Here is a 22,377-nt window from a genome sequence, read left to right on the forward strand (position 1 = left end):
AAGCAATTGCTATCAAAATTCCAGTTGACTTTTCTTTGTAGACATAGACATGCTAATCCCAAAATTCACATGAAATTAAATGGGAATCAGAAAAGCCAAAGAAGAACGATGTTGGAGGGCTCGTACTTCCTGAGTTCAAAGTTTACTACAAAAATACAGTAATCAGAACAGGGTGGTAATGACATAAGAATGTACATATAAAACAATGGATAGAATTAAGAGCCAGAAATAAGCTTTCCCATTTATGGGCAATTGATTCTCAAGAGTTGGCAGGACAATTCACTGAAGAAAGAATAGTCTTTCCAACAAGTGATACTTGGACAAATCCACATAAATAATGAATTTGGATCTCTATCTCACACTACATCACAAAATTAACAAAAAGTAAATCACACCCAAGCATATGAAATATACCTACCAGAAGAAAAAATTGGAGTAAACCATCATGATGATGGGGTGGCAAATGGCTTCTGAGATAAGACATCAAAATAAAAAGAAGTAAAAGGGAAAAAAAAGATAAATTGGGCATTATAAAAATTGAAAACTTTTGTGCTCCAAAGGACACTATCAAGAAAGTAAAAAGAAAAAGTACAGAGTAGGGGAAAATATTTGCAAAGCATATATCTGATTAGGTATATGTAGCCAGAATATACAAAGAACCTTTACAATTCAGTAATAAAAATATATGTAACCCAATATTAAAATAAGCAAAATATTTTAATAGAGATTTTTCCAAAGAAGATAAACAAATGGCCAGTAAAGACACTAAAAGATGCTGAACATCATTAAATATTAAAGAAATGTACATCAATACTACAATAAGATACCATTTTATACCCAGTATGATGGCTACAATCAGAAAGACAATAATAAGTGTTAGCAAAGATGTGGAGAAAATGAAACCCTCATACAATACTGGTGGGATTGCAAAATGGTTCATGCAGTTTAGAAAATAGTTTCACAATTCCTCAAAATGTTAAGCATAGAGTTACTATTCCTGGCTTAATCATTTCAATGCTGACCAATGATAAAAACATAACTACAAGAAATAATCACAGTAGTAGTAGCACATACAAGCTTTATTTAGGTGGTGTTTTTGACAGGTTTGCATGTGAGGGAAGCCCTGCATGGTATGAAGCTTTTCAAAAGCAAAGGCCTCTGGGCTACCACCAGAAAAGAAGGGGAGAAGGAGATCAAGAAGATTTGGGTCTAAATAACATCACTGCACAGCACTGCAGGGAATTGCTGGATCAGAGAACTCTGCAGGGCAGCAAAAACTTGGAGTCCTTTAAAGCCACAGGGTTTATCTTCCCTATAGCTAACAGATATTAGGTACAGTTTTACAAAGTATGCAAAGCAGGCAGTCTCTAAATGGCTAAGTCTGCTGACACGGGTTATATTTAAAACAATTGGATGTATAAAAATTTTACTTTGGCACTAAAGGGCTTTTGACCTAATGGGTGCCTGTTAAGAAGATTTAAACAACAGAAGTTCTGATATGATTTGGCTCTGTATCCGCACCCAAATCTCATCTTGAATTACAATCCCCACATGTCAAGGGAGGGACCTGGAGGGAGGTGAATGGATCATGGGGGTAGTTTTCCCCATGCTATTCTTGTGATACTGAGGGAGTTCTCACTCACAAGATCTGATGGTTTTAAAAGTGGCAGTTTCCCTGCATTCACTCTCTTTCCTGCCACCATGTAAGACGTGCCTTGCTTCCCATTCACCTTCTGCCATGACTGTAAGTCTCCAGAGACCTCCCCAGTCATGCAAAAGTGTAAGTCAATTAAACCTCTTTTGTTTATAAATTACCCAGTCTCAGGGAGGTCTCTATAGGGTATGAAAATGGACTAACACAGAAATTGGTACCAGGAGTGGGGCACTGCTATAAAGATAACCCAAAAAAGGGGAAGTGTCTTTGGAACTGAGTAATGGGCAGAGTTTGGAACAGTTTGGAGGGATCAGAAGAAGACAGGAAGGTGTGGGAAAGTTTGGACCTTCCTAGAGACTTGTTGAATGGCTTTGACCAAAATGCTGATAGTGATGTGGACAACGAAGTCCAGGCTGAGGGTCTCAGATGCAGATGAGGAACTTGTTAGAAAGTAGAGTAAAGGTGACTCTTGCTATGCTTTAGCAAAGAGACTGGCAGCATTTTGCCCATGCCCTAGAGATCTATGGAATTTTCAACTTGAGAGAGATGATTTAGGGTAACTGGCAGAAGAAATTTCTAAGCAGCAGAGTATTCAAGGTGTGACATGATTTTTCCTGAAAGTGTACAGTTATATGTGCTCACAAAAAGATGGTTTGAAATTGGAATATATGTTTAAAACAGAAGCAGAGTGTAAATGTTTGGAAAATTTGCAAACTGACCATGTGATAGAAAAGAAAAACCAATTTTCTGGGGAGGAATTCAAGCAGGCTGCAGAAACTTGCATAAGTAACAAGGAGCTGAATGTTAATAGTCAAGACTATAGGGAAAGTGTCTCCAGCGCATGTCAGAGACCTTTGCAGCAGCCCCTACCATCACAGGCCCAGAGGCCTAGGAGAGAAAAATGGTTTACTGGGCTGGGCCCAGGGACCCACTGCTCTGTGCAGCCCTAAGACACGGCACCCTACATCCCAGCTGCTGCAGCTGTGGCTAAAAGCAGCCAAGGTACAGCTTGGGACATTGCTTTAGAGGGTGCAAGCCCCAAGCCTTGGTGGCTTTTATGTGGTATTGGGCCTGCACATGTGTGGAAGATAAAAGTTGAGGTTTGGGAACCTCCACCTAGATTTCAGAGGATATATGGAAATGCCTGGACGTTCAGGCAAAAGTCTGCTGCAGCAGTAGTGTCCTCATGGAGAACCTCTGCTAGGGCAGTGTGAAAGGGAAATGTGGGGTTGGAGCTCCCACATGGAGTCCCCAATAGGGCACTGCACAGCGGAGCTGTGAGAAGAGGGCCACTGTCCTCCAGAACCCAGAAAGGTAGATCCACTGACAGCTTGCACTATGTGCCTGGAAAAGCCGCCAGCACTCAATGCCAGCCCATGAAAGCAGCCAGGAGTGGGGCAGTACTCTGCAAAGCCACAGGGGTGGAGCTTCCCAAAGCTGTGGGAGCCCACCTCTTACATCAGTGTGCCCTGTATGTGAGACATGGAGTCAAAGGAAATTTAATGACTGCCCAGCCAGGTTTCAGAATTGCATGGGGCCTGTGGTCCCTTTGTTTTGACCAATTTCTCCCATTTCGAATGGAAACATTTACCCAATGCCTGTACCCCCACTGTATCTTGGAAGTAAGTAACTTGCTTTTGATTTCATAGGCTCATAGGCATAAGGGACTTGCCTTGTCTCAGATGAGACTTTGGACTTGGACTTTTGAGTTAATGCTGGAATGAATTAAGACTTTGGGGGACCTTGGGGAAGGCATGATTGGTTTTGAAATGTAAAAAGGACATGAGATTTGGGAGGCAGGAAGGACAGATGATATGGTTTGGTTCTGTGTCCCCACCCAAATCTCATCTTGAATTTTAATCCCACCTGTTAGGGAGGGCCTGGAAGGGAGGTGATTGGATCATAGAGACAGTTTCCCCCATAATGTTCTTGCAATAATGTGAAAGTTCTCAAGAGGTCTGATGATTTTCAAAGTGGCAGTTTCCCCTGCACTCACTCTCTTTCCTGCCACCATGTAAGACGTGCCTTGCTTCCCATTTGCCTCCTGCCATGATTATAAGTTTCCTGAGGCTTTCCCAGCTATGCAGAAGTGTGAGTCAATTAAACTTCTTTTGTTTATAAATTACCCAGTCTCGGGGAGTTCTTTATAGCAATGTGAAAACAGACTAATACAGGGTCAATATACCCAGTCTATATTTTGCACATTTATATAACATTTACTACATGGCCAATCAATTCCACCACTAGGCATGTACCCAAGAGAAATGAAAACAGATGTCCTCATTAAAATGTATACATAAATGTTCAATGCAGCATTATTCATAATAGCCAAAAAGTGAAAACCATCTAAATGCCCATCAGTTTATAAATGGATAAACAAAATGTGGTATATCCATACTACAAAATATTATTCAGCAATCATAAATAGCAATAACAAAACCTGACATATGCTACAATATACATGAGCCTTGAAAACATGCTAAGCAATAGAAGCCAATCACAAAAAAACACGCATTTTATTATTCCATTTACATATTTTCCAAAATAGGCAATTCTACAGAGATAGAAAGTAGATTAGTGCTTGCCTGAGGCTAAAAAGCAGCAGGATATGGAATGACTACTAATGGGTACCAGATTTCTTCTTTGGAGCAATGAAAACATTTTAAAATTAGATTATGTTATTGATTGCACGACTCTGTGAATATGCTATATTACAAACCATTGAACTACATATTTTAATAGATAAATGTTATATGTGAATTATATCTCAATAAAGCTATTAAAACTGCCATAGAAAGCCCAGCACTCCAAATTAATCATTGATTTCTTACATTTCTCACCTTTTGACTTCATAGATGCCCTATTTGACCCCATATCCTATGCCCTTTCCTCACCTGAAACTCCTTCATTGTGCCCTCTGGAACACAAGGTCAGTCATCCGCAAAATCTTTGTCCTCATCCTTTTCTCTCAACATTCTCTTCAAGTTCTTGCTCTAACTAAAACTTGCTCTAGATGAGGCAGTACTTACCCTCCAACTTTTTCAAATGATTTCTATTTGGTCTTACACATTTCATACTTCAGGACTTGGAGGTGTCTCTATATTATCAATTTTCTCAGATATGTGAATAAAGAATTCTTTTTAAGCATGCACTTTTAAAAGATTACTTCAATATATAGGACTGCCACTAACATTTACAAGTCCTGGGAATGGATACAAGTCTGAGGGCCCCAGCTCACAGCCACCTTCCATCCTCTTCCCAATCCAGGCTCCACCCCACACAACAAAGGGGCCTTATATGTACTTGGGTGCACACCATAGCCACATATCTAAGCTCACTCTACCCCATTCCCTTCAAACAGCCATTCTTTTGTTACGCATGGGGGCTATCATCATTTACCTTTGAGAGGATGGATTCAAGAAACAGGCTCACCCCGGCCCTGGAAGCCAACTCAGGACCATTTTGACGGAGAATTGCAAGATCTCATATACTAGGTGTGAGTCTAGAAGGGTTTACCAGTTCTGGGTGACTTCTCTTCTTGGCCCATGGAATACTTACTCTACAGAGAGCAACACGGCAGGAGGAGGGCCACCTCTGAGCCTTGTAAAATGTGAAACCCAAAACAGGAACCTCACTTATCTGAGTCTGAGGATGATACAATCATTACATCACTGTATGTACAAAATTACTCATAATCTAAAAATGTAATGTGGACTTACCCTACATGTTGACTTGTTTTGAGAGTGAAATGTCCATCATCTTTGAACTGGTCAATGTGAAACTTATTCAAAACTATTCTTCTTGAGTTTAATGTGCTTTCCTAGATGGTCTGTTCTGTTGAAAATAATATTTTTGGAAAAATATATGAATAAACAACTTTCCAAGCAAAGATATAAAACTAGTCCTCGAATAGACAAACACATGTTCAAAGCCACTTATCATTAGAGACATGCACATTAAGGCAACACTGAGATACCAGTTCTCATCTATCAGATTGGTATAAATTTTAAAATGTGACAGCACACTCTTATTGGAGAGCCTCCGAGGAAGCAAATGTTACCTTTCAACACGGGAATCACACTTCTAGGAATCTATCCTGACGCCACACCTCCCACAATTCAGAAACATGTATGAGGACTGTCCAGTGAGCAGCATGGCGGGAGCCAGCAACCAGAGCAGCCCTGGGAGAGAGGCAGCCACCACTGTTCCAGGAGCCCAGCTGAGCAGGCCATGGCCTTATTGATGTTGCTGAATGGGCTTTACTGAACAGGCTGAAGGAGGAGGACAGAGCCCCTCATCAAGCTCTTCATCAAGGCTGGCACTGATGGTGAAAGGACAGGAAACTGCCCCCTTTCCCAGAGGCTCTTCATGATTCTTTGGCTCAAAGGAGTGTTTCATTCAGTGTTACAATTGTTGACCTGAAAAGGAGGCCTGCAGACCTGCAAAACTTGCCCCTCAGAACCCACCCACCATTTATAACTTTCAACAATGAGGTCAAAACAGATGTAAATAAGATTGAGGAATTTCTTGAAGACATCTTATGCCCTCCCAAGTACTTCGAGCTTTCACCAAAACATGTGGAATCAAACTGCTGGAATGGACGTCTTTGCCAAATTCTCTGCATATATCAAGAATTCAAGGCCAGAGGCTAATGAAGCACTGGTGAAGAGTCTCTTGAAAACCCTGCAGAAACTGAATGAATATCTGAATCCTCTCCTCCCTGATGAAACTGATAAAAATAGTAGGGAGGATATTACATTTTCTACACGTAAATTTCTGGTTGGCAATGAAATGACATTAGCTGACCTGCTGCCCAAACTGCATATTGTCAAGGTGGTGGCCAAAAAATATCACAACTTTGATATTCCAAAAAGAATGACTGGCCTATGGAGCTATCTAACTAATGCATATAAAAGGGATGAGTTTACCAATACCTGTCCCCATGGTAAGAAGGTTGAAATAGCCTATAGTGATGTATCCAAAAAACTCAACAAGTAAAATCAAATTTATGATAAAAATGTCTTTTTGTCTTCCCCTAATATGCTTTTCCTAACAGACTGCTCCTTTTTCTACGGAGTAGAAATTGTATTTTTCACGAACATGCAGTTATTCAAGGTTAGGGTCAAGGACAGACAAGCAAGGTATAGTAGTTATCCTAAAGTATACACTCCTAAGCCCTATTATTTTAAAATCCTTTTACCCTGCCTACCCCTCGTACCCATGTCCCCCTCTCCTCAAATCTGGAGACACTACATCGCAAACTTTTCACTTTAGATTGAAAGATTCACCCTGGGGCATGAAAGCTTTAAGGGAATGAATAACTCCTCCCTCCTCAGGCCCAGTCCCAAGGCGCAAGGCCACTTGCGCCAGCAGTGTGCATCAGCAACATAGCAGAAGCAGGAAGAGAGCTGGCTGGAAGACACGTGCCTGCTGAAGACCAAGAGAGAGGCCATCCGGGTACCGCCTAGCAGTTACATCAGACTGAGACACTTCCTGTTTACAGGAGACTATAAAACCCCTGCCCCGTCCTCATTTGGTGCTGACGCCATTTTAGGCCTCAGCCCATGAGTACCCAGGCGGTCATTAAAAAACAGCGTGTTGCTCCACACCACCTTGTGTTGTTTGTTGGTGCACTCTCAGGGTTCGAATCGATACAAGAGCCTTGCATAGAGGTAATTTGCCATCTCTTAGGAGCCCTCAGCATTGTGCCCGTTAATACAGAGGGCAGAACTTTTCAGGTGCAGTGTTTAATACTAAAATAGTAGCCATGACTTCATCAGGCAGCCCCAAACTGGTACATAATGCATGGTACCAAACATTTACGTAATTTTTAGAATTTTGTAAAATTTAGTAAAAGTATATAAAAGGATTGCTACTGTATCAAAAATATTGTTTCAATTTAGTTTATCCTGGATATGTACTAAAGAATATTACCACCAGAGAAGAAAGCCTTCTACAAAAAGTCACTACACTAGACTTTGCTATTTTGCTTTGTAGATAAGTTTTTACTTTTGCCTAAAAGCATTTATCTTTCGTACCAGTTGTAACGTCTGACACAATGTAGATGCTAAAAGTTTGGAGGGAGGGAGGGTTTTCTCAAGAACTCCCTCAAGCATTTTGTCCTTATAAGATAAACTGATACGTACCTTATACTCTCTCTAAATTTGTTTATTATACGTATTGTGCCCTGTGCCATTCATTTGGAACATTATTGCTTTCTTCCTTTAGTTTACATAGCTCATTTTTAGGTGATCACAGAGCTTCTATTATTTGTAGAGCTCTTGAGCAATACTACATAAACTAATATTTAGTTTAGCTAAGAAGTAAAATGATTAGTAATGTAAAAATTAACATTTACAGAAACTAACCTAAGGAATGACTGGTGGGTTTGCCAAAATATCAAGTAAATTTTTGTTTCTAAAGCATATTTAATATAGACACAGATTACCAACAGATTACCAACTCTCTCAGACCATTTACCTTGTGTAGAGGATTGTTCATTCTTTTTGGACTAAATTATAGTCATGGCGAGTGTGTATTTACTGCAATCTTGCCTGATCTTACTCATTGCACTTCCTTGAGTCAAATTTGTCTATAACCAAGCTGAGGAATAGCACTCTGCCTCTTTGGGTTTTATTTTGTTTTTGAGGACTTTTTGTTTTGTTATTAAATTGAAGTCCTAAATAAGAAATTATTTGTCCTCTAACAAGGGAGGATGAACTTGCTGACACTTGGCTATGTATTTATTCTTTATATAAAAAAATCAAATTTTCTAACTACTACTCTAAAGACTGGTTGTGACTATATATAATACATTTTTACTAACTTTTTTTTTTTTTTTTTTTGAGACTGAGTCTCGTTCTGTGGCCCAGGCTGGAGTGCAGTGGCACGATCTCAGCTCACTGCAACCTCTGCCTCCCAGGTTCAAGCAATATCCTGCCTCAGCCTCCCTAGTAGCTGGGATTACAGCTGTGCGCCACCATGCCCAGTTAATTTTTGTATTTTTAGTAGAGACGGGGTTTCACCATGTTGGTCAGCCAACCTCGGCCTCCCAAAGTGCTGGGATTACAGGCATGAGCCACCGCGCCTGGCCCATTTTTACTAATTTTTGATACCTAACTTGTGTAGGAAGTACTGTTTCTCGTAGGCTTTTTTTTTTTTTTTTAACATTTTAAGTGTATTACTTTGAAATCACAATGTTTTCTCCCTTTGACATGCAAACACTTAGTAAGCATTGGCTTTATGGAAGCAGCTTTTTATAAGCATACTTCATTTTTTGAACCTATCAGTAATTAGCTTAATATAGAAAGATACAAAAAGCTCCATATTGTATCCATTTGGCTCAGGGAGATTCCTTTGCCTTACCTTTCTTAAAACTCCTTACTGCTGATCAAAGTTTAAGCACCCATCCTTTCATAATAAAATATTGGATGATGATTTATCTGGTTCAAGGAAGAAGCACTATACAGTTATCTATTGAGAAATTATTTTGCAGTAGCTTTAGTGAGACTGTCACAGCTGTACAGTACACAGGCAAGCATTATCACTCTTCACCTACTCTCAAAATAGTGGCAACTTGGCATTCATTCTGGTGATATTGGACCTTGTTTTATAGCTGAATGTATAAAAAAGATTCAATAGAGGTGAGGTTTGTTCTTTCCAGCAAATGGTGGACCAAGTGGTGCAGAGTGGAGGGCTAACAAAGGAAAGAGCTTCATTCTTCAAAACAGAGTGATGAAAAACACATTCTGAAATGCAAAGTATTTTCATTTTTATTTATTCTCTTCATTGTTTTTTATTTATCCAGTGATTACACTTGGCCATTTATCTAGACGTTCAAGGAAGGCAGGTCTATTATGATTACGATGAAGGCAGAATTATTTTTCTCTGTAGAAAGACAGATACTACTTTATCAGGGAAGTTAGTCAAATGCAATGAAAACTGGCAAATGGATGAATGCTAGTAAAAAGTGTGATCCTACAACATTCTTTTACCTCAGTGTATGTTTATGGAAAGATCATAGCTTAAAATCCTCAGAAATTTGGGACGCAAAAGTTTTTATGGTAGGCAATTCATGTAGTGTATGAATTAACATAATGGAAAACATCTGATTCTATTTTTAAAACTAACAAATCATTCCCCTTCATTTAAACACCTTGTTTTGTTTTACTTAAATGAGGAGATTGGAGTCTGAATGGAAAGTCTTGTTTTCCAAGGGATTCTGAGAAATTTTTGTATTTAACAGTTGAAAAGCGCTCTACTGTTCTACTTGATAAAACTTCTCTTTTCTGATGTAGATGTGAATTTTCTATACAGTTCTATTGTCTTCTTTTACTAGGACTATTAACTTTTGTGATAAAATTCAAATAAGATTTTATTTCTTGGTAATTCTGGCTTTCAAAATTTATCTTAAAACCCTTGAGCAATCTATATATAATTAAGAGATTTCTGACATTTATTCTTACACTAAGTGAATCAACCCTAGGATTTAGGCATGTTAACTTTACTTGTGTTGTGTTTTTAATCTCTCCAGAGTTACATGTAGATAGCTTTTATTTCTGTGCACTTAAAAATTCCATTTAGAAAATATCCACAAATTAAAATGGAGAGGAAATAGAAATGTAATTTTTCATGAACACTTTGATACACATTTCATCAAGTTTATTGATTCACCAATGTCTTACATCAATTTGAATTAAGCATTGAATTCAAAGAGAAGGGAGCATTCACTGTTGATATATATGGGCTTTTAGAAACTCCATCTTTTATAAATAATCAAGTTTAGGCCACACAAATTATATTTTTATCATGGAAAAAATTTCATCTCCTCAAGGCATAATGTTGAACAGAATTGGAGTATTTTCTTTAGAATTTCTTGAAGAGGTAAATGAAAGCTTATTATTGAATACATGTATTTTCTTGGAACATCAACATCGGTATACTGTTAGCAGCTATTGTATTTAAAAATAAAGTATATTTTTACTATCCAAAAAAACAGAAATATATATGAGTGAATTTGTACACTGCAGTGTTTTTTTATAATTGCAAAACATCAGAAGAGTATTGTTTTAATTACACAAAGAACCTAAACGCCCCTACATAGGAGAGTGATTGAGTAAACCTCCATGTGATGCAGTATTACACATATAAAGAAGGATGAGGAAGATCTCTATGAACGGACACCAAGTGATTCCTGTGATATGATATTAAGTGAAGAAAGTAAAGTGCCCATATTATTGTAGGCTACCCTTCATGTAAGAAAAGGGTAGAATAACATAGACATGTATCTGTTCATTTCTGTAAAGAAATGCAGGAAGTATAAACCAGAAACTAAAAAGAGTAGTTACCTATGGAGGGTAGGTGTTAACAGGATGGAAAAAAAGAAACAGGAATGGGTAGTGACAATTCTTTGAATATTCTTGTTTCATAGCTCTAATTCTTAAAACTTCTATAAGGTTTCACATATTATAAAATATCCCAAAACATGTAAACAGTTAAATTCAGCCAGGATGGAGAAGGAAAGACTCAACATAAAATAGCGCAGTAACAAATGAGCTTAAATGAATGAATACCTTAATACCACTGAAGATGTTAAGAAAAGAACCAAACAAAATATCTTTGGAAAACAATATTGTAATTAGACATTGTAAGGCTAAAGACAAAGAACTCTATACAAAAATACTGTAATCTAATTAGTAACTTTGTTTCTCACAGGATTTTGGTTTAGCAATTCTAAAGCCATTTTATATTTATGCTAGGATTGAACAAGTAAGTAAATATAGGCGATAATTAGAGCCAAGTTTCTCATTGGAAACATATTCCTTAGAAATAAAAGAGTGAGGGAAGACTGGAATGAAATGTGTAGTGTGGGGGTTGGAATTAGAGGTATCAATTTGAAGAGAAGCAGGATATTTTCATAGTGTCAAACTATCTCCTCCAAGATATTTATTAATTACAAAGTGAAAAGAGAAACTTCACAATTAAGAAATCCAGCAGACACCACCTTAAACAAGTGATTAAGGTTAACATCACCAGCAGTTAAGACATATGAATACCATGTGCCCTTGATATGACATACTAAGAACAGCACAGCCTCTCTGTGACATACCTGGCAACAGTGCCGCACCTCAGTCGAATCATGAGAAAACATTAGACAAAGCTAAGTTGAAGGGTGCTCTACAAAGCAGCTGACCAGCACTCTTCAAAAGTGTCAAGGTCATGAAAGACAAGGAAGGGCTGAGAAACAATCATATATCGGAGGAGACTCAGGACAAATAACAACTAAATGCTATTTGAGAACCTGTATTGGATACCAGAATAGAAAAAGGACATTTCGTGGAAAAGTTGGCGAAATTTAAATAAGGTCTATAGTTGTGTTTACACTACTGTACCAATGTTAATTTCCTGATTTTGATCATTGTGTCGTGGTGACGAAAGATATTATTAAGGGTAGTTTGAAACTCATTTCCTTAGATACCTGTTGGCTGGTTTATAAATCTGTTTTTAAAGCTAGTCTACACTTTTATATCCTGATTGATTTCTGGGCTCGTGAGATTTTGAGATCTAGCTCAGAGTCCTAGAAATTTCCTAAAATTCTATGGATGCAAAAGTGGAGAAGCACATAGCAGCTAAAGAGAGGAGAAATGTGAGAACAGCGGTATTATCTCCAAAATTGCATCTGTAATTTAAAGGCACTAAGACAATACACTTCATCCAAATTAATTAACTGTGCTACTGGAACCTGGAAGTCCATCATTCGCTATTAACGCTTTTTTATTTTTAAGTCCATCATTAGCTACATGAGCTAGACATAAAGTCTTTTGTTCTTTATTAAAATGTGAGACGAGATAACACATGAAGTCATCATCAGCTATTAACACTTCAGTGTGTGTTTATTCATGATGCTCTTTAATGTGAAGACCACATCCTTAGAATAGAATCCTGTAGGAGTAGGGCTCAGGACATTCGCGCTTTAGAAAGTGAAGGATACAGGGACTCTGCTCAAACATCAACTCACTTGGATGGCATCTGACCCCGTCTGGACTAGGTGGCCGTCAAGTGCTGCACTCAGCCTCCTGGGATTTATATCCTATACCATTTAAGCACTGTCACCCTCTGTCTCCCTGACTCCCTGGTGGCAGAATTTTTCCTCCATTTTAAAAATTTTATTTTTAGAACCTAGGATGATGCCTAATAGTTACAAGATATACAATATTACATTGTCAAATGATCAAGGGAAACATTTCATAGTCCTTAATCTTTCTAATATAAAACATCAAACAAATTTCATGTAGAATATCTCTTGGTAGCTATTAATATTGTGAAATTGTCTTTGTTTTAAACACATTCACACATTATGATTAATGTATTTTAAGCATATTTATGTGAGCCATCTTTACAGATTCAATAATTCCTTTTCGAGTAAACACTAAAACCTATTAAATCAATAACACTGATTTATGTATATATATTGACTCATAACCTGAATATATTTATAGTTTATACATATATTTATTTGCATGCTATAAAATATAAAATGTAGATATATTTTTCTGTAACTTAATAGGTATCTTTGCCAATTCAGAAAACAAATTTCTGCTCCAGAGCTGCTCTGACTTAGGCATCTGTTTCCTTTAGGTGTCTGCTTGAGAAAGTACTCAGAGGGTAGAGGATACTTGAGCAGGGTAGAGACCCATTAGACAATTTTGTGTGGAGGTCAATACAGGAGGTAAATTGTTTACTTTGGTTAGAAGGTACCTGGTTTATTCACTGAGACTTGATTACAACAGAAGATAAGAGTCACACAGATTGGAGTGATTTGGAAAGTAAAAGAAAATGACAAATATTCAGTCTAAACTTCCAGCTACTACTCAAGAGAGCATTAGGAAATATAAACAAGAAGACCTTCATATAGGAAGAGCTTTACACAAAGTTCTTTTAAAAATAGATTTCTGGGATGGGTGTGTTGGCTCATGCCTATAATCCTAGCACTTTGGGAGGGCAAGGCAGGTGGATCACCTGAGGTCAGGAGTTCGAAAGCAGCCTGGCCAACAGGACAAAACCTCGTCTCTACTAAAAATACAAAAATTAGTCAGGTGTGGTGGCGGGTGCCTGTAATCCCAGCTACTCGGGAGGCTGAGGCAGGAGAATTGCTTGAACCCGGGAGGTAGAAGTTGCAGTGAGCTGAGATCCTGCCACTGCACTCCAGCCTGGGTGACACAGTCTTGACTCCATCTCAAACAAACAAACAAAAAAGAATTTCCTACTTCTATCATCAAATATTCAGGTACAAAATAATTAAGTTGGTTAAATTTGCAAATCTCTTTCTTTCTATTCAGTTCTGTAAGACCATACAAATTTAAATATCTTATGTGTTGGCTTTTAGCAAGGAATATGAAACTGAGTATACAGTGTTCTTCTCAGCCACCAGCCTATTGTTTAGTGACACTTCCCTGAACTGTGTTAGATATGATAAACGTTGCAAAGAACACTGCATAGTGTTCATCCATGCTCATGGTAAGGAAAAGACTGAATGTATAGCAACAAAGAATACTAACCCATATGGGAGTTAAATTCCATCACAATCAAGCAATTGTCACCTATGCTCATTCATGCACTTTATTCACCAGGGCAGAAGCAATGAGGGACTAAAAAAACAGATGCTCAAATGTTCAAGTCTAAGCTTCATGCCAACCTCCTCTAAAAAAATTCTCCCTCTCAAAAAGTTTGCTTAACTATCTAATCCAGTTCCCTTTATTATCAGCCCCCTTTAATTTCCACCATCCCTTTATCTTTCCACATAATTATTTTATCTATGAATATTTGATGACCGTTTGCAAGAAATCCATTTTCAAAAGCTCTTTTCAGAATATGCCTCTGAGTTTAATAATCTTAATGGGGTAAGCCTATTTTTAAGCTGAATAGCTCAAAGCCTTATTATCAATTCAAGTATGCTTATTTATTTATTTGGAATCACATTTCAGCAAGAAGAGTCTCTTAGAGGCCTTTCCTCATTTTTCTGAGCTGTAATTGCAGTATTTCCGATGTTGAAAACTAAAATCAAGTTTAAATAATTTTGGAAGTGTAACTTTTTTCTAGCATAAATTTTTTATTTCATATTGTTATAAAATGTAACCACAAATGCTGCATCCTTATACAGATAAAGTAATTGTTGGGTGTAGCATTACTATTGCGTTTAAAAGAGCTTATGTCCATAAATGAAGATACCTTATAGGATGTAAATTGTTCTTTTAAAAATGCAACAATTTTTTAAGATGTAGTTAGCTGTATACAGCCAACAAAATTCAGTACAGTGGCTCTTTTTATGCCTTTGTACAATAGACCATAACATTCTGAGACAAAGTCAAGGGGCAGGGGGAAGGGTTGGAGGATGAGAGAATGGAGGGTAGTTGGTAGAGGATATTAAGGGGAGGTAGGGTCTGAAATCGAAAGACAGGAAGACCTGAACAGTGAGTTGTAGGAGCTCTCAGATAACTGTGGAAAACATACACATAAATCCTTGTAGTATGAGGTAAACTCCATATATAGAACAGGCTACCCAGTGCATGTGAGGCGTGTTGCATATTCTTTTCCTAATCAAACCTGCCTTTTCTTCTTTTCACTTATGCCTGTTGTGAAGATTCAGAGTCACCACAGACTCTGCCTTGCTTCTCACTCCAGATCCCACATCCACATCTCCAGTTGTTTCAACTGGGCTTCTTTTAGACAGCTGCCCATTTTACAGCCCATGCCCTATGCTGCTTCTTTGAATTTATTTGTCTGCTCTAAGCCTGAATTTTCATCACACGTACAGCCTTACAAAGAAGCAGCATCCCCCTCCAAAGAAATTTATAAGAAATGAAAAAGAATAAAGTGGGAAGCAAAAAGTAGCATCATAAGAAGTCACCTTGAAGAAATAAATGGCAGTTGAAACGAGCAAAGGATATACTGGCTCTTGATGTACAGGATGCTCCCATCAATTGTCAGGAGTTCCATTATACAGGATCACGTGTCTTTCTTTATGACTCCAGTCCTATTACTTAACTTTGCAATAGGGAATATTAAAGTCATCATAAAACTCTAAGTGCTACTTAGATTGAGTTTAAGATTTAAGAATTCATGGACAGGCAATACTTGGAATATTTAATTATAGCCATGTCTTAGAATGTAAATATTTAGACCTTGTTATACAAATAGTGTCAGAACCACATTGTAAGTAGAATACCGTTTCTTCTTCTTTTCTACTCCGTATCTGTTGGGAGACTCTACAGTAGACACTGGGAGACCAAAACTCCCACTACGACAACTAGAAAAAAACAAATGAGGTACAATAGTCATCTTTTTAAAGGTATCAGATATCTGTAGAAGTCACAAATGTTAGATAAATTAAAATTTCATTAAGCAGACAGTCTCTTGAATGTGAGCTGTATGCACCTGCCAGAAAAACAGAACCCATAAGAGATAGATGCATTAAGAGATTTGTTACAGGAATTATCTTACACAATTGTGTGATGGACTAAGCAAGTGGTCAGGAAGGGAACTCACAAGAACTCCAAATAGAACTCCATGTGTCGAAGCTAAAGCTATTGTATATGGCAGAATTATTTGTTCTCCTGAGAAAGCCTCAGTTCTGCTTCTAAGGCTTTTGGCTGGTTATGTCAGGCCCACCTGGATTATCCAGAATTATCTTCCTTATTCGAAGTCAACTGATTAGGTACTTTAATTACATCTGCAAAATCTTATCACAACACCTAGTAGTGTTGACTGAAAGACTGGAGACTGCAACCTGCTCAAGTTGATACATTAAAAAAAAAAACCAACATAGTCTGTCCCTTGTGAACTTTGCACTCTGCTAACAGTGCATGTGAATCATTATTCGACCCGTGCTGCTGCAATCACTTCTTACTTCACAAGAAGATTCTCCCAAATCCCCTCAAAGGGTGGGTGACTTTAAGTAATTGGCAATACTTGGAGCCTGTCCAGAATCTGCTATGCTCTTGGATCAAGCAGCACAGTCTTGATTGTCCCCATAGTAGAGGCCATAAAAGTTTTGTGCTTATGATTTATAATACTATAGGTATTTGTGATATAGTTCTATGCCTATCTCTTCATTTTGAGGATTTCCCTTAAGATATAGGAAGGCCAATTTATCTACCTCACTTAATTTCATATAAATATATTGGGAAAATATCCTTTTAAATGGCTAAAGAGGTTTCTTTTTCTCTTCAAAGATGAGACAGAATATTTTTCCTAGAGAAAATTTACCTGGTGTTCTCCACTAACCATTACATGTTTTTGGACCATCCCCTGTTTTCTGCTGAAACTGCTCCAGTACTAAGTTTATATTCAAAAATATCTGTATAACCCAAAGCCAAATCTCTCAGAAAATGTCTTTCAAAGTTGTTAAATGAAGTACAATCTGAGGGGGAAAAGGGCTTCCATCATTTATTTCCTTTGGGTATACATTTATTGAATATTCTGATGTCCATTTTGTCAATGTAGAGGCAGTCCACAAGATCATTTCCAGCTGAATAACTCAGGCTGCCTGGTATTGATCCATGCTTCCTCCTGAGATCTGCACACCTGGCAGTGAGCCATGCAGACTGCTAAGTCAGAGGCACTGTCTCAGCCATTGGCAAAGGGAATGACTCAGCTGTGCATCAACCATGAGCTGGGTTTAATGAACACTGAAGCAGAAAATTTACCATCTGGCTGGCCACGTGCATGCAGTGTCAAGCAAAACTCCATCAGCAGCACTCATTGCAGCTGAACTATAGCAAACCTGGTTGCATGCAGAGCCAGCACCGCATCATCTACACCAAACCCTGTGCTTAGCCCTGCAGTCTGTACAGCTCCACTTAACAATGACTCCATAGAGCAGCCCAGTCTGCAGTAGCAGGAGCCTCCATCAGCACCAGTAAAGGCCAGTCTCAATCTCACAGGCCTTCAGAACCCCCTCACACAGAGGATATACCCCCATGTTAAAAGACTGAACAGGTGTGCATCCAATTTCCTCATCTATCTGCCCTCACAATGAACTCCAGGTTTTGATATGCTCCAAAAGTGCATGCTCAAGAAGGGGATCACCTAAAATGGTAGGCACTTGATTTACTAAATCCAGATGACAAAGACATCTGTCTTCCTTACCCCTTGGATGCCAACTTTTTAAAGGCACAGGACCTACTCTCCACTGGTGTTCTGATGCTAAAACTAGCCAGATCTGGCATTAAGTTTGGAGGCTGCCTTCACCCTCACTCACACAACAGACTCTGAGCCATCTGCTTCCAGAGAAAGACAGTTTTTCAAGTGACCGGGGGTACCCTAACATAGTCGAGATCCCTTCATTGGAGCCGTCTAGCAGCCGGAGGCCTGAATATCAGGCTAGATTGCAGTATTTGTAAACAGTCAGACTTCCCTGGTCTACCTTGTTTCTAAAATCAGCAGCCGAGAAGGAGCAGAGGAAGGATGGAGCATGCCAAAGTGGCACAGCTGGATAGTGATGGTCTATCCAGGATGAGCAGACCCTGCCACTCGAAATACCCAAGGGCAACTGCAATGCCCACCACAGCTAGGGGGATCCATAGGAAATGAGCAGCTTGCATGGAGAGCTACCACTGGCGCCTGGTCAAAGACCCCATCCCCACTTGTCTAAAGTCTCAGTCCACTGCATTTATCCCTCAGGCCAAGTCTCCAACTTCCCCTCAAAGTTCCAAAGCTATTACCAGATCAACTTGTTGCTGGAGGGCTCAAGAGGCTCTCTGGATGCCAGTGTGACCCCAAGAGAGTCTCTGCGTGCCAGTGAGACCCCAGCCCCAGCTAGTTTCCAGATTCTTGACACCATCACAAGAAACAATTCAGAGATGAGTCAGAAGGAGGTGAAAGGCAGGAACCTTTTATTATAAAGCGAAGGTACACACTTAAGAGAGAAGTCCAGGCATGCTTGTGAGAACAAGTCATGCACACAAAGCTTGACTTTCTAATTTTATGAGTGTTTCTTTAACTGAAAGGTGGAATAATCATTAGGTTATAATAATCTGGAAAAGGAGATGATTTCAGGGATGTGCCTCCACTCCTACCGCCCCTTTCTCCCCTATTTGGGTTTGCCTGGAAGAGTCATGGACATGTCACCTGACCAGAATTTTGGCCATTTTCTCTTCCTTATTTTGGATTTTCTGTTATCCTGTGGTTTCTTTGCCTAGTTTCTGTTTTAGCTGTTGTTTGAGGTTTTCCATTTTCCTGTAACTACCCAGTGCCATTTCTATCTCATGCTGACACAAATGGGGACATTCTCTTCCCGGAGAGGTCATTATCTCCATAAACTGCTCTTCTGCCCTAACAGCTCCACCCTTTCATGCCCTAGCATATGCCCAGAAGTATCTTCTAAGGCCACACGTAAACTATAGGCATCTATTGATTCTGCTCAGTGATTGGGAGGATGGGGTGTCTCTCACCGTTATTTCATTTGCTCCACAATCCCGATCTAAACCACATTGTCATTCTGGTCATTCTGGCCAATGCTGCCAACTGCACCAAAGTAACAAAGAAATAAAGGTTCAGCCAGGTTCTCAGATTATCAAGAGTAACACATCAGACCAAGTTAACGTTATTTTCATCAGGGATAAATGATGCTATTAATCCATTTTGCGCCCCTGGTGCTTTCCTTGCTCTTCTTGGAGGTGTATCCAAAAGTTGGTGGTTTCAGCAGCTTGTATAGAATGGGAAATCTTCAAGGTGAGAGAAGCCTGGAATTGTGGGCTCAGTGACCCTACACTATTTTAAACTTTCTTGGGAGAGATGAGTGAGACAGTGACCTCAATAATTATTCTATTATCCTAAAACAAAATTTATAGTTGCACTATAGTTATAAACACCTTCTAGGTGAGGCACAGTGGCTGACACCTGTAATTCTAGTGCTTTGGGAGGCCGAGGCAGGAGGAAGCTCAAGGCCAGAAGTTTGAGACCAGGCTGGAGAACATAGCAAGACCCCATCTCTACAAAAAAAAAAAAAAAAAAAAAAAGTAAAAATTAGCTGGGTATGGTTGTGCATGCCTGTAGTCTCAGCTATTTGGGAGGATGAGGTGGAAGGATCACTTGAGCCCACTAGTTCAAGGCTACAATGAGCTGTGATTGTACCAATGCACTCCAGCCCGAGCAACAGAGCAAGATACTGTCTCTAAAAATAAAATTAAATAATTTTTTTCTTAAACTTCTTAACTTCTGTATTTTATTTCTTGCTGTGTCATTGGCTTACTTAAGGATTTGATGTATCAGTATGGGTTATGATTTGCCTTGTGGATGATTTTTTTGTGTTATTTTTCTATACTTACAAATCTTTTTACATGCTATTTAATGAAAAAGATCATATAATGGAGAAAAGTAAGTTATTATTTAAATTTTATGCTTGAGGGACATAGGGACAATAAAAGTACTTTTCAGAGTAACAAAAATCTTCAATATCTTGAAAGATATATCAGTGTCACAGGTATATGTATTTGCCAAAACTCATCTAATTGTACACTGAAGATCTGTGCATTTCCAACTGGAATGTACTTAATGCAACAGAACTGTGTACTTAGAAAAGGTTTAAATGGCAATTTGTACATTATGCGTTTTTAACCATAGTAAAAAATAGATCTGTGCATTTCACCATATGAAAATATATCTTAAAAGAAAGATATTTTAAAATCCTATCCTTGTGTTAATTGACCATCTTCAGAACGTAAGTGATTGTATATTATACACACTACTTCCAATCCATGCTGTCTGAACTCTGCCTGTGATACGGGATTTTTATCCTTTCAAGGTGTATTCTTTTCCTGTTCCATTCATTCGGGCACCCTACTAGCTGCCTGGCACTGCTTTCAGAGAAAAGTACCTTCAGGGAACCACTTCTGATGCTTCTTTCACCACTTCTTCTAAGGATTGTATGGCTGCCCGGAAGTCCAGGCAGCAGTTTCTTTCCACAGCCACGCTTAAGTGATGGAATGAGGACCCCATGCCATGCTCAGTAATGACTATGGCCTCGGAGGAGGAAGTGTGCAGCTGTTCAGCTGACAAGTGTGAGATAACCTGACAATGAGTTACTGAAAAGTCTGCTCTCATAAAGGCTACCACAGCAAGGCAGTAACTGGTAAAGCCTTTGTGGTTTTTCATTTCTCACCTCAAGAAAAAAAAATATATATATCGATCTTTTTGTAGAAAAAAATGTGTACAGTGAATACAAAAATGCCTTTGTCAAACGAGAATGTTTTCAACAGGAGTTCACAACAGAGATAAGGCAACAAGTTAACAGTCTCAGAGTAAAAGAACAAAGGGAGGTCTATCTAGGAAAAAAATTGATATGGTTTGGCTGTGTCCCCACCCAATTCTCATCTTGAATTGTTACTCCCACAATTCTCATGTGTCATGGGAGGAACCTGGTGGGCAGTAATTGAATCATGGGGGCAGGTCTTTCCCATGCTTTTCTCGTGATAGTGAATAAGTCTCACGAGGTCTGATGATTTTAAAAATGGAAGTTTTTTGCACAAGTTCTCTCTCTCTCTCTGCCTGCCACCATTCATCTAAGATGTGACTTGCTCCTCTTTCTCTTCTGCCTTGATTGTGAGTCCTCCCCAGCCATGTGGAACTGGAAGTCCATTAAACCTCTTCTGCTTCCCAGTCTCAGTTATGTCTTTATCAGCAGCATGAAAATGGACTAATACAGTAAATTGGTACCAGTAGAGTGAGGCACTGCTGAAAAGATACCCAAAAATATGAAAGCTACTTTGCATCTGAGTAACAGGCAGAGGTTGGGACAGTTTGCAGAGCTCAGAAGAAGACAGGAAAATGTGGGAAAGTTTGGAACTTCTTAGAGACTTCTTAAATGGCTTTGATAAAAATGCTGATAGTGATATGAACAATAAAGTCCAGGCTGAGGTGGTCTCAGATGGAGATGAGGAACTCATTGGGAACTGGGGCAAAGGTGATTCTTGTTATGTTCTAGCAAAGAGACTGGTGGCATTTTGCCCCTGCCCTAGAGATTTGCAGAACTTTTAACTTGAGAGAAATGATTTAGGGTATCTGGTGGAAAAAATTTCTAAGCAACAAAGCATTCAAGAGGTGACTTGGGTGCTGCTAAAAGCATTTAGATTTAAAAGGGAAGCAGAGCATAAAAGTTGGAAAATTTGCAGAGTGACAATGCGATAGAAAAGAAAATACCATTTTCTGAGGAGAAATTAAAGCTGACTACAGAAATGTGCATAAGAAACAAGGAGCTGAATGTTAATCTCCAAGACAATGGGGAAAATGGCTCCAGAGCATGTCAGAGGTCTTCATGGCAGTCTCTCCTATAACAGGCCTGGAAGCCTAGGAGGAAAAAATGGTTTCCTAGATTGGGCCAAGGGTCCCTGTGCTGTGTGCAGTCTAGGAACTTGGTGTCCTGTGTCCCAGCCACTCCGGCCATGACTAAAAGGGGCCAAGGTATAGCTTGTGCTGTGGCTTCAGAGGGTGCAAGCCCAAAGCCTTGGCAGCTTCCATATCGTGTTGAGCCTGCAGGTGCACAGAAGTCAAGAATTGAGGTTTGGGAACCTCCACCTAGATTTCAGAGGATGTATGGAAACACCTGGATGTCCAGGCAGAAGTCTGCTACAAGGATGGGGCTCTCATGAAGAACCTCTCTAGGGCAGTGCAGAAGCGAAATGTGAGGTAGGAACCCCCACACAGAGTCCCTACTGGGGGTACCACTT

At 39.1% G+C, this 22,377-nt stretch overlaps 1 long non-coding RNA gene and 1 pseudogene across 3 annotated transcripts in view; one reads left to right on the top strand and one right to left on the bottom strand.

Moving 5' to 3' along the window:
• LOC134761474 (uncharacterized) overlaps positions 1–22,377 on the bottom strand; it is a 261,901-nt gene that overhangs the window by 124,452 nt on the left and 115,072 nt on the right. For all 3 annotated transcript variants that reach the window (XR_010140118.1, XR_010140128.1, XR_010140125.1), the window contains exon 3: positions 5,374–5,488. This is a non-coding gene — a long non-coding RNA (uncharacterized LOC134761474). The remainder of the gene's footprint in view (positions 1–5,373; positions 5,489–22,377) is intronic.
• On the top strand, positions 5,785–6,652 carry LOC100432439 (chloride intracellular channel protein 4-like; annotated as a pseudogene).

The sequence above is a fragment of the Pongo abelii genome, chromosome 1 (genome assembly GCF_028885655.2).
Source record: "Pongo abelii isolate AG06213 chromosome 1, NHGRI_mPonAbe1-v2.0_pri, whole genome shotgun sequence".
In the NCBI taxonomy this organism is placed as follows: Eukaryota; Metazoa; Chordata; class Mammalia; order Primates; family Hominidae; genus Pongo; species Pongo abelii.